The sequence below is a fragment of the Lytechinus variegatus genome, chromosome 5 (assembly GCF_018143015.1).
Source record: "Lytechinus variegatus isolate NC3 chromosome 5, Lvar_3.0, whole genome shotgun sequence".
NCBI classification, from domain to species: domain Eukaryota; kingdom Metazoa; phylum Echinodermata; class Echinoidea; order Temnopleuroida; family Toxopneustidae; genus Lytechinus; species Lytechinus variegatus.
In genome coordinates, this window is record NC_054744.1 from 33,252,297 (window position 1) to 33,270,863 (window position 18,567).

The window sequence follows — 18,567 nt, forward strand, 5'->3', positions numbered from 1 at the left end:
AACACTTCGCCTATCCTATGTACTAATACAAAACTACAAAACTAAGACCCAACCAACTACAAAACTAAGACCCTGTGTAATATTCATTGGTATGAGTCTAGTCTGTGCTCCAGACCCGGTTTGGGAGAAACACTTCGCTTGTCCTATGTACTTCAATACAAAACTAAGACCCAACCAACTACAAAACTAAGACCCTGTGTAATATTCATTGGTATGAGTCTAGTCTGTACTCCAGACCCAGTTTGGGAGAAACACTTCGCCTATCCTATGTACTAATACAAAACTACAAAACTAAGACCCAACCAACTACAAAACTAAGACCCTGTGTAATATTCATTGGTATGAGTCTAGTCTGTGCTCCAGACCCGGTTTGGGAGAAACACTTCGCTTGTCCTATGTACTTCAATACAAAACTAAGACCCAACCAACTACAAAACTAAGACCCTGTGTAATATTCATTGGTATGAGTCTAGTCTGTACTCCAGACCCAGTTTGGGAGAAACACTTCGCCTATCCTATGTACTAATACAAAACTACAAAACTAAGACCCAACCAACTACAAAACTAAGACCCTGTGTAATATTCATTGGTATGAGTCTAGTCTGTACTCCAGACCCGGTTTGGGAGAAACACTTCGCCCATCCTATGTACTCAATACAAAACTACAAAACTAAGACCCAACAAACTACAAAACTAAGACCCTGTGTAATATTCATTGGTATGAGTCTAGTCTGTACTTCAGACCCTGTTTGGGAGAAACACTTCGCCTATCCTATGTACTCAATACAAAACTACAAAACTAAGACCCAACCAACTACAAAACTAAGACCCTGTGTAATATTCATTGGTATGAGTCTAGTCTGTACTCCAGACCCAGTTTGGGAGAAACACTTCGCCTATCCTATGTACTAATACAAAACTACAAAACTAAGACCCAACCAACTACAAAACTAAGACCCTGTGTAATATTCATTGGTATGAGTCTAGTCTGTACTCCAGACCCGGTTTGGGAGAAACACTTCGCCCATCCTATGTACTCAATACAAAACTACAAAACTAAGACCCAACAAACTACAAAACTAAGACCCTGTGTAATATTCATTGGTATGAGTCTAGTCTGTACTTCAGACCCTGTTTGGGAGAAACACTTCGCCTATCCTATGTACTCAATACAAAACTACAAAACTAAGACCCAACCAACTACAAAACTAAGACCCTGTGTAATATTCATTGGTATGAGTCTAGTCTGTACTCCAGACACGGTTTGGGAGATACACTTCGCCTATCCTATGTACTCAATACAAAACTACAAAACTAAGACCCAACCAACTACAAAACTAAGACCCTGTGTAATATTCATTGGTATGAGTCTAGTCTGTACTCCAGACCCGGTTTGGGAGATACACTTCGCCTATCCTATGTACTCAATACAAAACTACAAAACTAAGACCCAACCAACTACAAAACTAAGACCTTGTGTAATACTCATTGGTATGCAGCCTAGTCTGTAGACCCAGTTTGGGAGAAACACTTCACCTATCCTATGCACTCAATACAAAAGTACAAAACTTTTAATATTTTAATCTGTAATTAATGATTGGAGACACCTTATTCTAATTGTGTACACCTGTATACTGATCTATGGTTTGTATACTGATCTATGGTTTTAATCTACCAGTATCTATGTCCCGGATTTATGTATAATAGTTCAAACTTTCATCGCTACACATAAACAAACTCTCCCCCTCTCTCTCTCTCTCCCTCTTTGGCCCCCGATCTCCTTGCCCTTTCTTCTGCTTTCTTCTCTCCTTTTCACTCTCTCATGGTCTCGGATTTCTTCTTTTTTCCTTCCTTCCATCGTGCTACATTGTGATTAGTCAAAATCCATTGATTTTTATTTTTTTAGATCAAATGAATGTAACAGTTAACTCTCATGTATGCATATACTTAATTTTAATTCGTGCCAATGCCCATTTTTTTTTGCCATTATCTCATCGGCCACACATTCTCTTCTCTTCATTGACGTATTCTTGGCACATTTTTTTTAAAAACTTACTGCTATATTTTTCCAAGGTTAAAACCGGCTTTGCGTCCATATTTTCCTACTATTTTCCCCCCTTCTGTTGGTCTTCTTTTCCATGTTTTGCCTTTATCTGCCCCTCCTTTATCTTTCCTTTTTGTTTCTTTCCACCCACTTTTCCCTTGTCACTCTTTTTCACCATTCATCCTATCTCATCCTCTCTTTTTTTCTTTCTCTTCCTTTTCTCATTTGCTTTTTATATTTATGATTCCCGTAATACTGGTTTCCTCTCACTTTCCCTCTCCCTTTCTCTTTTCCCCTTTATTTTTGTTCACATATTACATGGTTATACATGTAATATAGCATTTAATGCCCTAGTTGCATTCTGTTCGAATTACACTTTCACACTTCTTGACGTTTGTCCATGCTTCATTGATTAATATGTTACTTTTTAAAGTTTCTTTTTTTTTTCTTTCGGTATATCTTTTATGATTGTGTAATATGATTATCGGTTAGTTGTAATTTTTTGCTTTTGTTTCATCTTTATGATATTGTACTTTGCCTTTGTTTATAGTGTGCACTTGATTTTTCAGTCTTTGGACTGTTTTGCCAGTTTTCTTATTGAATAAATACCATACTACTACTTTATGTTGTTCGGCAGCATGTACTATAAATTATGGGTTTTCGTGATAGAAATGCAGGTCATAGTTTAACACAAGCACCATTTCATATGATGTAGAGAATTAGTGTGAATTGAGCTTTACCATTGGATGTTGAATGTTTTTTTTGTAAAGTGTTAATTTGCGATCAGCTTTTCGACTGATACAGATACCCTTGTTGTAGCAATCCAATTGAAATGAATAAATTAATAAATGAACTTTCTTTATAGTCATAGCATTGTCTTGCCTGTTAAGCAGACAAAAAACATATGTGAGTAGCAATCCCCTTTCAAGTGGTCTCAGGTAGTTTTGTCGCAAGTACAGACTATTAGGATCAAGTGGTAGGTTTGAAGATTTTCTAAATATCATGGTCTGGAAAATAGACTAAGCTGCATACCGTTGTGGTGTGCGCCTGTAATCCAAGCTACATGGGGAAGTAAGAAATTGGTGCAGAGGTTCGAACCCTGGTCGTCACGTCTTTCGGATGGTGGCGTTTAAGGTTGATCCCAGACGTAAATAATCATATCTGATTGATACATGTCTGACAAAACTCAAATACACACACAGTAGGCCTATTACAAAAGGTCTTAATTTTGTAGTTGGTTGGGTCTTAGTTTTGTATTGAGTACATAGGATAGGTGAAGTGTATTTCCCAAACTGGGTCTTGAGTACAGACTAGACTCATACCAATGAATATTACACAGGGTCTTAGTTTTGTAGTTGGTTGGGTCTTAGTTTTGTAGTTTTGTATTGAAGTACATAGGATAAGCGAAGTGTTTCTCCCAAACCGGGTCTGGAGCACAGACTAGACTCATACCAATGAATATTACACAGGGTCTTAGTTTTGTAGTTGGTTGGGTCTTAGTTTTGTAGTTTTGTATTGAAGTACATAGGATAAGTGAAGTGTTTCTCCCCAAACCGGTCTGGAGCACAGACTAGACTCCTACCAATGAATATTACACAGGGTCTTAGTTTTGTAGTTGGTTGGGTCTTAGTTTTGTAGTTTTGTATTGAGTACATAGGATAGGCGAAGTGTTTCTCCCAAATTGGGTCTGGAGTACAGACTAGACTCCTACCAATGAATATTACACAGGGTCTTAGTTTTGTAGTTGGTTGGGTCTTAGTTTTGTAGTTTTGTATTGAGTACATAGGATAGGTGAAGTGTATTTCCCAAACTGGGTCTGGAGTACAGACTAGGCTGCATACCAATGAGTATTACACAGGGTCTTAGTTTTGTAGTTGGTTGGGTCTTAGTTTTGTAGTTTTGTATTTAGTACATAGGATAGGCGAAGTGTTTCCCCCAAATTGGGTCTGGAGTACAGACTAGACTCATACCAATGAATATTACACAGGGTCTTAGTTTTGTAGTTGGTTGGGTCTTAGTTTTGTAGTTTTGTATTTAGTACATAGGATAGGCGAAGTGTTTCTCCCAAACTGGGTCTGGAGTACAGACTAGACTCATACCAATGAATATTACACAGGGTCTTAGTTTTGTAGTTGGTTGGGTCTTAGTTTTGTAGTTTTGTATTGAAGTACATAGGATAGGCGAAGTGTATCTCCCAAACTGGGTCTGGAGTACAGACTAGACTCCTACCAATGAATATTACACAGGGTCTTAGTTTTGTAGTTGGTTGGGTCTTAGTTTTGTAGTTTTGTATTGAGTACATAGGATAGGCGAAGTGTTTCTCCCAAATTGGGTCTGGAGTACAGACTAGACTCCTACCAATGAATATTACACAGGGTCTTAGTTTTGTAGTTGGTTGGGTCTTAGTTTTGTAGTTTTGTATTGAGTACATAGGATAGGTGAAGTGTATCTCCCAAACTGGGTCTGGAGTACAGACTAGGCTGCATACCAATGAGTATTACACAGGGTCTTAGTTTTGTAGTTGGTTGGGTCTTAGTTTTGTAGTTTTGTATTTAGTACATAGGATAGGCGAAGTGTTTCCCCCAAATTGGGTCTGGAGTACAGACTAGACTCATACCAATGAATATTACACAGGGTCTTAGTTTTGTAGTTGGTTGGGTCTTAGTTTTGTAGTTTTGTATTGAAGTACATAGGATAGGCGAAGTGTTTCCCCCAAATTGGGTCTGGAGTACAGACTAGACTCATACCAATGAATATTACACAGGGTCTTAGTTTTGTAGTTGGTTGGGTCTTAGTTTTGTAGTTTTGTATTTAGTACATAGGATAGGCGAAGTGTTTCTCCCAAACTGGGTCTGGAGTACAGACTAGACTCATACCAATGAATATTACACAGGGTCTTAGTTTTGTAGTTGGTTGGGTCTTAGTTTTGTAGTTTTGTATTGAAGTACATAGGATAGGCGAAGTGTTTCTCCCAAACCAGGTCTGGAGTACAGACTAGACTCATACCAATGAATATTACACAGGGTCTTAGTTTTGTAGTTGGTTGGGTCTTAGTTTTGTAGTTTTGTATTGAGTACATAGGATAGGCGAAGTGTTTCTCCCAAATTGGGTCTGGAGTACAGACTAGACTCCTACCAATGAATATTACACAGGGTCTTAGTTTTGTAGTTGGTTGGGTCTTAGTTTTGTAGTTTTGTATTGAGTACATAGGATAGGTGAAGTGTATCTCCCAAACTGGGTCTGGAGTACAGACTAGGCTGCATACCAATGAGTATTACACAGGGTCTTAGTTTTGTAGCTGGTTGGGTCTTAGTTTTGTAGTTTTGTATTTAGTACATAGGATAGGCGAAGTGTTTCCCCCAAATTGGGTCTGGAGTACAGACTAGACTCATACCAATGAATATTACACAGGGTCTTAGTTTTGTAGTTGGTTGGGTCTTAGTTTTGTAGTTTTGTATTTAGTACATAGGATAGGCGAAGTGTTTCTCCCAAACTGGGTCTGGAGTACAGACTAGACTCATACCAATGAATATTACACAGGGTCTTAGTTTTGTAGTTGGTTGGGTCTTAGTTTTGTAGTTTTGTATTGAAGTACATAGGATAGGCGAAGTGTTTCTCCCAAACCAGGTCTGGAGTACAGACTAGACTCCTACCAATGAATATTACACAGGGTCTTAGTTTTGTAGTTGGTTGGGTCTTAGTTTTGTAGTTTTGTATTTAGTACATAGGATAGGCGAAGTGTTTCCCCCAAATTGGGTCTGGAGTACAGACTAGACTCATACCAATGAATATTACACAGGGTCTTAGTTTTGTAGTTGGTTGGGTCTTAGTTTTGTAGTTTTGTATTTAGTACATAGGATAGGCGAAGTGTTTCTCCCAAACTGGGTCTGGAGTACAGACTAGACTCATACCAATGAATATTACACAGGGTCTTAGTTTTGTAGTTGGTTGGGTCTTAGTTTTGTAGTTTTGTATTGAGTACATAGGATAGGCGAAGTGTTTCTCCCAAATTGGGTCTGGAGTACAGACTAGACTCCTACCAATGAATATTACACAGGGTCTTAGTTTTGTAGTTGGTTGGGTCTTAGTTTTGTAGTTTTGTATTGAGTACATAGGATAGGTGAAGTGTATCTCCCAAACTGGGTCTGGAGTACAGACTAGGCTGCATACCAATGAGTATTACACAGGGTCTTAGTTTTGTAGTTGGTTGGGTCTTAGTTTTGTAGTTTTGTATTGAGTACATAGGATAGGTGAAGTGTATCTCCCAAACTGGGTCTGGAGTACAGACTAGGCTGCATACCAATGAGTATTACACAGGGTCTTAGTTTTGTAGTTGGTTGGGTCTTAGTTTTGTAGTTTTGTATTTAGTACATAGGATAGGCGAAGTGTTTCCCCCAAATTGGGTCTGGAGTACAGACTAGACTCATACCAATGAATATTACACAGGGTCTTAGTTTTGTAGTTGGTTGGGTCTTAGTTTTGTAGTTTTGTATTTAGTACATAGGATAGGCGAAGTGTTTCTCCCAAACCAGGTCTGGAGTACAGACTAGACTCATACCAATGAATATTACACAGGGTCTTAGTTTTGTAGTTGGTTGGGTCTTAGTTTTGTAGTTTTGTATTGAAGTACATAGGATAGGCGAAGTGTTTCTCCCAAACCGGGTCTGGAGTACAGACTAGACTCATACCAATGAATATTACACAGGGTCTTAGTTTTGTAGTTGGTTGGGTCTTAGTTTTGTAGTTTTGTATTGAAGTACATAGGATAAGCGAAGTGTTTCTCCCAAACCGGGTCTGGAGTACAGACTAGACTCATACCAATGAATATTACACAGGGTCTTAGTTTTGTAGTTTTGTATTGAAGTACATAGGATAAGCGAAGTGTTTCTCCCAAACTGGGTCTGGAGCACAGACTAGACTCATACCAATGAATATTACACAGGGTCTTAGTTTTGTAGTTGGTTGGGTCTTAGTTTTGTAGTTTTGTATTGAGTACATAGGATAGGCGAAGTGTTTCTCCCAAATTGGGTCTGGAGTACAGACTAGACTTCTACCAATGAATATTACACAGGGTCTTAGTTTTGTAGTTGGTTGGGTCTTAGTTTTGTAGTTTTGTATTGAGTACATAGGATAGGTGAAGTGTATTTCCCAAACTGGGTCTGGAGTACAGACTAGGCTGCATACCAATGAGTATTACACAGGGTCTTAGTTTTGTAGTTTTTTTGGTAGTATGTATATGGGGTCTTAGGTCTTAGATCTTAGGTCTTAGTTTTGTAGACACCCGTCGTAACATGCAAATAGCTCCATGGTCGTACGTGCAAAATCTTATTTGCAAGCCCATGGTAGTATTCTTAATGATTACCCTCCTACATGTCCTAAACTTATTCATAAAATAGGCTATCGTCTATTGAAATACATTAAAAACGTGTTGGGGTGATCATGTAAAGTATAGTACCTCATTTTATTAAGTAAACATACCTTTCAACAATATCTACAATACTATGGGAAGAAATAAGGATTTCATTATAAATATTATACGTGATCTACGTGTAAGTGCAGAGTGCAAGCAGGTGGGTTACATGTAGGCCTAGGCCCTATAGCATTTTGAAACCATTACTTGAACTTTACTTGAAACCATTACTTGAAACCATTACTTTCTAATTGGTCTGCTTAATTAATAGGGGTTTAATTTAGTTGCTAAATGATCTGCAATAATTTCCATTGAAAAAAAAATGAAAAAATATACATGTATGTGACAATGCATGTCACTTGTGTTAGAAATGAGGGGTTAACTTTCACATGTGATTTGGGTAGTAGCACCTGTTGTTTTCAACTGGACAGGTCTCAGGTCAATCCTACCTGTCATAATTATAAGTCCATGCTGATATTTCATGCTATGTTCTGACCAGTTTCTGACCATGGCTCGTCCATGTTGCACATGTTCCCCTCTCATCCATTTAATCATGTTGTTTACCGGTCAGCTACTTTTAGAGGAAGAAAGTCCTGTCAGCATCCTTGGGTTGGGATGCTTGAAACTTTCTGAGATGTAAATATTCGATTGGTCAGTTCTAGTTTCCAAGGGGAGGGCTTTCACCTTACAATGTTATGTTTTATATCATATTGTTGCCAGGAGTGGCAAGAGATTCATTTGAATAAATCTAGGTATAAATATGGGAAATTGGGGGAGAATAGTCAGTTAGTCTTCAACCATCGACAGAACGGCGTCCTAACTCATTGAGTGTACATACGGTCACTCTCTTATCAAACATTGTAACTTGGAACTTTGTGAAGTTTTGAAGAACCTGAATAAATACTCATTTGTACATAGTAAATGTACATGATCGTCTCTTGAGTTATTCTTTCAACGAGGTTGCTTCATCACAACATTAAAAAATCTAAAAACAAAGGAATACATAAGGAAAAATTTGTTTTCCGCTAATTTTCTTTCTGGAACCCTTATGACATTTGGCAAAAAAGAAGGAAATCTGAAGTAAGAATGTGTGTTGAATATGCAAATATTGTTTTTCAGTTTACAAATATATTATTAGCATTTTTTATTCATAATTGATGAAAATAATAATTTAATTTGTTATACTGGTTTGTAGTTAATGAAGTAAAGAATGTGCGTGCACTGAATTTGGCGCGAACGGCGGCCGAGATCAAAAGGGAGGCATGATCCACCCCCCCCCCCCCCTCGTCCTCAATACATCTCAAAGAGCCCAGTCCTTTTAGGATTAAGTATCAGAAACAATTATGACATGTATGAAAGTGCAGACGACAAATGAAAGATAACCCCCTCCCCACCCCCTAAAAAAATAATTATTATTATTATTACTATTTTTTTCAAAATTTAACAAATAAGTGATTTTTTTGTTTGTTGAAGAAATTCTCATTCATGGAATTAACTGATTTTTTTTACTGAGCTTCTGTTTGTGTCCTTCTGATAGGGCCAGACGCCGAAAAGATGAATGCCAGTTGTGGTAACGATCTCATACTGACCACCTACATGACCTAAGTGTCTGTTTGTATGAATAGAAAATATGTGCCAAAGGATTCTGGAAGAAATTGTGTAATTGCTGAGAAATAAGCAAAATAAGCGCGGATTCGGTTACTTCCGTCGGGTCTTTATTCCAGCAATAATAATACACTGTCCCACGTGTGCCTATCTGTGTTGGCGATCTTCAGTGTGATCATTTTTCAGCATAGATTTTATGATTTCATAAAGTTCAGTTTATGTAACTGTACCAGATCTAGACCCACGATGATATAGTAATACTTCACCTTCGTCTTACAGACTTTCTTACGAAATCAGTGTTTTACTGCAACTATTTTCATTTAGCTTTAAATTGCTCTTTGAAACAAATGGGGTGGAATGGAATGTATGGATGGTTATATGGTTTATACTTGACCAGTTAACAACGATAAAAAAAACACCATAAACCCGAGATATCTGATTCTTTGTTTTGGTTATGATTTTATCTTGATATTATTCTCATTCCCCTCCCCCCCCCCCCCGAAGTTTGAAAACAGAAAAAAAAATGTTTTGTACACCTACAAAAGCTGTAAATTGCTCCAAAACATCACTTTTCACTTTTCAAATTATGGAAAATTTGTCATCCAGGCACTGTAAGCTCCCAGCAATATTAGAATCTTTCACTAACAATTCATCTTTCGAGTTATCATATACACTGCGAAATATCGCTGTTCAATTGGATAATATGGGCTTAACATTTTAGTCTTTTTATACCCTCGCAAATTTGACCCTATACACGTAGCTTTCCTAGCGAAATAGATACACTTTCTTCATTATTTCAGTGTTTTTGACACCCTTATTACGTTGCGTACGTATAAAGACATAATTTTTACGTGTTTTGGGAGTCGCGCATGGGATTCACTCGTCAATGTAAGTGCCCCCCCCCCCCCCCCGGGTTGTCATGGAGGCCGTAATTCTCTCACAATGGTCGGCTGTCGTTTGATATGTTTGAGAACAGGAACAATCCGATCACTTTTCCATTACAAAGATACAATCCAAGTTGATATAACGTAAATGATATCGACAACAAGACTTGTTTCGCCATGTAAATTCATGACTTTTTTATTATTGATAAATACATGCACATACAAATATTGACCAAAACCCGATGCTGAAGGGGAGGGTGTGTCAATTTATACCTAAATACATGAATTACAATATAATTACATAACAAATGATAAAAAAACACAATTGCAGTATTGTCTCATTATTGATGGAAGATTATGTTTCATGACATGAAGGTATCAGGAAAGAGGGAAAAGTACAGGGGGTGGATGAGAGAGAGTGTGAGAGGGTTTATTGAAAATGAAATGAGAAAATTGGGTAAGGTAGAAAGAAAAAAAATAATCGAAAGTGGTGAAGGTGGGTGAGGCGATGAAATGAATAATATATAATATCTTTAATAAATGAGTAAAACTACATATAGGGATAATATCCTACAAGTACATGTATAAGGCACAAATACATATTCTCTTACAAGCCTCCTACATTCAACATGATAGTTATTCAGTTATTATAATATATACAAAATAACAAAGGAAATGCGTGCATAGGGGAGTATGGAAGTAGCTGGTTGGAAAGAGAGAAAAATAGCATTGTGAAAACTATTGGGGGTTTGGGGTCAAAAGAATAGTAGAATTGATCATCAGCATATAAAATGATGAAAATTTCAAATACAATGTGAAGAGTAGGGGTCCCAATCCGGAACCATTTGGAACTCCGTATTGCAAATTTACCCTCTGTAATAATTGGTTACCACTTGACACTCTAAATGATCGACCATCCAAATACGACTGAAACTAATTAATTACTGTACAGGACAAAACAAATAAGGGTTCAGAGTGCAAGCAACCCAAAAGTATAGTGGGCTCAATGGTGTCAAAGCTGGTAGTTAGGCCTGCATTGCGTAATGATCCAGCACTAGATAGAGACTAGCAGAAGGTGTTTATGGTGATCATAGTATCTCCATTTCGGTTCCAAACTTTAGGAAAGCGAATTACTTCCTGAAGATGATCATGATGATGAAGTGAGTTTGCTTACTACTAGAGCATGATATTAATTAACGTCATATCCTACATTTTTAATGCTCAATTTTGAACAATATCTTTCCCGGTTTTCCAGGTTCTTTGATGGTGATAGGAGTGTGCCAGATAAGGAGAGCATATTCAATAATGGCTCTAATATATGATCCTAAAATACGAAAGAAAGTCACATGCATTATCATGATACATATTTTATAAGGTTGCATATCCGGGTATATACATGTAAGTATAGAAATCTGGTCAACAACATAAACAATTTAAACTAAATAGTTCATCAGCAATTTGCTTGCTATGGTCATTGTCGTTAAGCTCAGCACCAGGTGCAGCTGTCACAGAAATTGTATTCCTTTAGATAATTTTCTTGTTTTTTAGCATTGTCATCTTAATGATTTCATTTGTAGATTATGCCAAAGTAATTTCTTTCGTTTTCCTTCTTTGTTGTACCATCCAAGGTTTGCCGTTATTTTCTTATTGGGAGTATTAAAATATCTCGAAATCTGACTAAGTGTTCGAATGTAAAGGGAATTTTCATTTTTAGTAACTCCATCCCAGGACATTGACCGAATAACCGAAAATCAATTCGTCGTTAGGAGGTATCATTTCAGTCATGTATGTTATTATCAACTGCATTCGTAATGAGGATATTGTACAAATAATTACGTTTTGTGTAAAGTTTTATAAATGTGGTTGTGGAGCAATGCAGTCAAACATGTAGGCCTACATAATTTTCATTCGGGGGTATCAGACATATTGGACAAAGTATCGTCCACATTATAGGATGTTTAATTTGTTAAAAGAGGTTTCTTCAGAGTCAGGGGAACCTCTTGTTCCTCTAGGGTGGTAAAGGGAATTTGTTTTCGTCTTCTTCGGCTTTGCGTACAGCTTGTCGAAGTCCACATCCTTTGAACCAAAGTGAGCCTGATCAGATGACTCTTTACCTGCAGAATAAAGGTTTTCTTCTAAACCACCGCCAGCTTTCTGTGGGTTTGTGGAATCCGCTGAATCGAAGAAAGTGTGTGAGCCTAAAGAGTGGACATGGTGGAGGGTATCTGCTGGACAATCATCAAGATTCTGATCTTCGTCGTCACGAACAGTGTTGTAAATATTGTCAACTTCATTCAACACTGCCCCGTCTTCACCTTCTCCATCAGTTTCACCGAAGATCTTCCTTGCAGCACCATCTTTTGTTTTGACAGTTTCCTTTATCTGATTATATGTTTCTGTGTCGTGTGGTGCCATTGTAAGTGCTTCTGACCTTCGAGAATCCCCTCTATTCCGTTTGTTAATCGAATGGAATTCATATTCCAAAGTATTTTGTCGACTAGGTGTCCAGCTTGTTTCTCTTGGGGGTAACTCTGGTGGTAGCGGCGACCACGTTTGGTTACTTGCTACGCCGGTGCCGAGCTCGGATTGCATTTCACCCATGCTACCGTGTTTTCTAACACTTGAATCAGGTTTTATCAAATCACCAGCCACAACTCCTTGTATGTCTGTCATTTCTAAATCCAGGTCCTCTCTCTGTTGACAACTGCTCCGATGATATGATCTTAAATCCATTCTTCTGTTGTATTTGGCTGTATGCCTACGTGCTATGTAAAGACACGTTACAATGCTACAAAGAAAGGCGTGTGCTGATACGATGTAGACTACGACAGTGTGGCTCCATCCGTCTCCGTCTTCCACGAAACGTTCGTCACCGACCTCTGATATCATGCTCACGCCCTGTTGTGTTTCTATTGTTACCAAAGTCTGTATGTTCATGTTTGTCCATGGTTTTATTGATTTCGTCTCATGTGATTGGCCATTAGGAAACTCGGATGTTGGAATGGCAATTTCTGTAGTGGAAGCACATCCACACAAAATTCTGAAGGTAGTTTCCGATTCGCTTCCCCTGACATGAGCAGTACAGCAAGTGTCATATTCGTTAATGTCGAGTTTAAAAACATTTTTCACTTGTATGGTACCATCTAACTCTGCTCCACATAGAGCATAAATGGTATGATTATCATGCAGAATGTCTCCTCCTATGTTAGTGTTCCCGATCTTCTGGAGCGGTTTTAGCTGAAATGTGGTATTGATGAGCCAGATTTCTGGGCGAATTTCATGATGATTAGTTTCTTCGCATATTACGCTAGGCATATCTCCCTTAGACATTTTTACCGATTTCAGCCCCAGAGAAAAATTGCAAAATTTCCCTTCATAATGTGTCGATACGACACAAATGTATGGTGTTTCCTTCAGTATCGTTTTTCTTAACCCGACGTCAAGTTTCAATTCGTTGCTTAATTTTCTAGAGGTCGTGCTTCCGATTTCATTGTAAAAAATGCCTTTGACAAGTGATGTGGTTCCATTGGTTATAGACACTTGTGTTTGCTCATGTTTAAATAGATTTCTCACCCTACAGGAAAGTCCAAATGCTGGCACTTTTTTCCTTATAGTTGTGACGCATTCTGGATGTTCAAGGCCTGGAAAGACACCTGTTATATTCAAAACACGAATCACCAGAACAGTTCCTGATTGGCTCTTCCAAATTATAAAATATTCACCGCCATCAGTGGGGACTACATTTGATATGTACATCGATAACACTTTAGGGATCTCTTTAGAAATAATCAAGTCGTATCGGGTAAGATTTCTGTAGCACTTTTCAATCGAGTAAAATCCTATCACCTGATGGCCTTTCATCCAGACAAAAGTGTCATTCGTTGACACGGTGTCGTCCAGTGTGCAATAGGTGTGGATTGATGCCGAGACCGTTGTTGTCATAGATGTGTTACTAGGGACACAGACCATTACCGCTGCTATGCCTTGAACAATGACTAGCATCGATGTGAGTGTGAGATGAACTCGGGGATGAACTCTGTTTGGATACATCCTAGATCCTTGAAGAGTAGTTGGAATTATCTGACAAGAGGATGCCCTGACAATTGCCAAGACCAGAATAAGATACGACGTTCTCTGACTGAGGTACGAAAACATGTGCCAGTGGCATGTCACCTCCCAACTTCACATGTAGGTTTTCCTGGGTCTGATGACACAAATGCTATCGATTAATCTCTACTTGGGGAAAAAAAGTTTAATTGTTAATTGGTCTTCGAAACTGAATGCGCATGCTACAAGATTATTGGCCATTGGTATTTCTCGATAGATATCAGACCACTGTGTTGGTCGGTCCTGGTGTAAGGAGTTGTAAGTTGTACATCCACGGTTACCAGCACTGCAAAGAAAGTAGAAAAAGGCACACACAGAAATCATACAAACAATCAATCATAAAGAAATTCAAAGAATATTGTTCCTACATCCATGTGATAGTTCTTGCCGAATATGATGGATGAATTGGTACCAATATAGACTTGCAACATCTTCCATATCAAATAGGTGTTCCCCTTCAGTTTGAGAATAAAGGTTCCTCGAATTTACAATACAAGAGCTTTCCAAGTGATATTTACCAGAACTTACAGTGATATATTAACTTTTGAAACCACTCCTCCATTTCAAGAGTCTTTCCTCTCGTAATCGTTGCAGCAGTGCAGGTTTAGAAAGTTGTTAAGTGTTGGTTACCTCTACATAATCGTCTTCTCATCTTTTTAGTCGGCCATGTATCATTTATGAATTCAATTACCTGTTGGTATAATAAATGTGCTACCTCTTAAAACACACAAAAAAAGCTCTCTTTATACAGGATGCATCAATCATCGACTCTTTCCCGATAGACTTTCACATACAGTCAACAAAATATTTTTTGTTAATATTTTTTTTTCATTATTAAGAAAATTTCTTTTTTAGAATGAAGCGAATAAACCTCTAAATCAGCGCAGCTGAATGTAGATTGAATGATGAAATACGATGTACTTGTCTATCAAACAAACGAAGGTAAGCGATACATAAAGGCCATCTCTGAACAAATCGGTCCTCGAGTTTTATAATGTTTCATATTTTGCCCCAAAAAATGCTCAAAGACATATTTGCAATAAAAAGAGTCATTGTCAGATGTTCGCTTTCGTTTTGGATTTTTTATTTATATTTGACTGATAGATTTCTATTAGGCCTATGAATGCAACCACTTCGTGCATGTCTCCTGATTACCAAAAAGTTTTCTCTTTCGCCTCCATTATACCTCTCAACATTTCCTACTATGTCTACGCTTTTCTTCCTCTTGTTTTCCCCCCTCAACTCATGTCTGTGGTATCCCCCTGTTTCCCCGGTTTTTGTATCATACTTTTCAATAATCGTAATTGTGCCTGACATACCCGAAGATAGATCATGTTAAGAATTGCCACTATCATGCATGGCCCTTGAAGTGGGAGTGCTGATGTGCCCCAAATATTTTTGGGGTGTTCTGCGTGCATTATTCTCTAAAGGCAGCACCCCTTGGAATTCTGGAAGGCGCGACGAAATGGGAAAATGTAGTGAAAACCTTTTTTTTTTTTTTGGTTTTCATTTTTGCGGGGGATGTTTTGATCTTGCTTTTTTTTTTTTTTTTTTGCTTTTCAAATTTCTTGGGACCAAAATGGCCTTCATTTTCTTTTTTTTTTTTTGCTTATTAAATTTACATCAGCACCCATACTAAAAATATTGTTACTAGGGCCCTGTCAGTAATGACTATGCGTGCATACTTTGCAGGTTGGATATATACAAATAAAAATGGTTTAAAATCATCTGCATTTTCATATTTCAAAGATTGATAATCACAGAGCATGATCTTTAAATGTTAATCATAAAAGCATATAAAGTAAGCATACATGATATACATGTTTAAAGAAAGGCGCACACGATCACACACACACGTACACACATGGAACACGCGCAAAAGGTCATACCATGCTAATAGCTCCATGGTCGTACGTGCAAAATCTTATTTGTATGCCCATGGTAGTATTCTTAATGATTACCCTCCTAAACTTATTCATAAAATAGGCTATCGTCTATTGAAATACATTAAAATCATGTTGGGGTGATCATGTAAAGTACAGTACCTAATTTTTTTAATAAACATACCTTTCAACAATATGGGACAAATTATTTCATTATAAATATCAGTAGATATATTTCTGTTCTGTAGTTATTTATATTGTCCGGCTCGGCTCTGTTATATATATTTTTTGCGTTCAGTCTCGGGTCTGGAACATGATTTTGGTTGTTATTGTATAGAATCAATAATGCAAAAAACTCTGACATTAATAGCGCCCTCTCTTGTAAAAAAATACTGATAATTTTCTCTCTTTCCAAAGTCACGATGGTATAATATTGATGTCAAAGGCAATAATATTGTCATTTCATTACAAAAAAAATAGCGTTAGTGAATCATCATGTTAAATTCAAATTATATTAAAACTTTGAAATGAAATCAAGAATCTAATCCACCCCACCCCCGCCGAGAAAAGGGGACTCAGAAAAAAAACACCTGAAAATATCTTGATAAACATAAATACCGAAATGCGATATCCGCTACACAAGACGAATTTACATGACGCATTCACATTTTCACACATACAAAACCATTACCATCCCCCCCCCCCCCCCCCTTCGTATTCATTCCTTAATGTTTCTGAGTATCTAATTGCCAAAAGACTACCAAACCTACGAAACGTCATGTTTGTCAATAAACATGATACAGAGTGTGTACTTTGGAATTGAAAAAGTTAGCAGCGTGCACCTGTATGAATTTGTGTTGGTTAAATATGTTTTATGGTAAAACAAAATCGTTCCTTATGGTTATAATTTAGTTATTGTGTCCAAAATAAAGAAAAAAATCACACAAATTATATGATAGTTTAAGAAATGAAAGATAAATCTGAAATTGAGGGTCAGCAATAAACAGAGCTTGCCCTTTGATTTCCAAACTAACGAGAAAAAAAAAACATTAATGATATCTTATTCATTCGCAAAATACAACGCGATGTATAGGTACGCATAAGTACAAAGAAGTATTACTATGCATTATCATATCATATAATTTGCACAGTTGGGCCCTTTATATTATTTTCCTTAGGTACGTCTTTCCTTGCAATCTGGTAAAATAAACTACAGATCACTAGCAGTAATGGACAGGGTATCCATTGATAATCTAAAATGATATATCATCAATTTAACACGGATTTTTTTTCCTCATCACAACACTACTCAGCATCTCTTCCCCACGAGTCGAGCCTTCAGGATAACACACCTTCATCGAATGTTGGTAATTAGCTTGATGACTCGCTTGCATAGGAATAGAAAATTAACACGACCAGCTAGTGCGAAGTTAAATATTAACTATGAATATTGTATAACTGTTCTCCGAACATGGCGAAAGATATATGCGAAAGAATGGGACCAATTGCTATTCCAACTACACCCATGCTTCATCGACAGAACCCCCCCCCCCCAACGAAAAGTTCCATGGCTATTGTTAATGTCAAGTGGGAATGCCTTGTATTATTACCCCCCCCCCCTACCATTATTTCCTCGCCAATGATCGAACTTTGAAACTAAGCACATGAACATTAAGAAAAGGACAGGGATAACATATTTTTAACTTGTTGTACTGTGTTTGTAGGGGTGGGTATATGTGTTCTCCCCGAAAACTTTACAAGCTAAAAAAAGCAGCAAAAATAACTTAATAACAAACACCTAGTGCAAATATGCAATTAGCACCTAAATCAGTAAAACACTTCTCCCAAAAATTATGACAAGCAAAAGCAAACCAAAAAAATGGCAATACAACCACCCCCCCCCCCCCCTTCCAAAAAAAAGTTTGTAAAGCAAAATGATTTAATTTTATTGTCACTTGATAATGTGAATTACTAATTAATCTTGTAAGGAAAGGTTTCCAAGGCGAATCACTTCCTCGTGACGTACAACTAGGTAACTGGGAAAAGTCGTACTACCAATGAAAATCAATGTGCATTTTAACATCGCCTGTTGTCATAATCATACGAGAGCTTCCATTTATATACCCTCCCCCTCTCAATCTCTCTCTCCATCTCTCTTTCTCTCTCGTTCTCTTTCTCTTCTTCTGTCCAATAAAGTTGGTACGTGGCTCTGCATACTTTAACTCTCTCCCACCCTTCGAACAAAACGCCAAACAAAGGGCACTCATTTCAATTAAAATACACCTATAATCCGACTTATTTTCAGCATGAACTCCAAAGGGAAGGGGGCCGAACAAAACAAAAAAATCGTGTTGAACTTGGAGCCCGTAATTACACGAATTTCCTTTGACAGGAGGAGGTTGAATGGCTTGTTGTTTGTTTCCTGTCTCGTGCTCCTGTAAATCTTTCAGCAAAGATGATTTTCTCTTGTTGTGGTGTTTTTTTTCTTTATCTCCCTTCATTTCTTTATTCCCCTGTGCAACACTGCGGGAGAGGACAATAGCGCTACTTTCTCCTCGCAATAGACTCTTAAAAAACATTCTGGTACAGTAACTTCTCGATGTGCAACGAGGGGGAATGCCAACTGTTGAAATG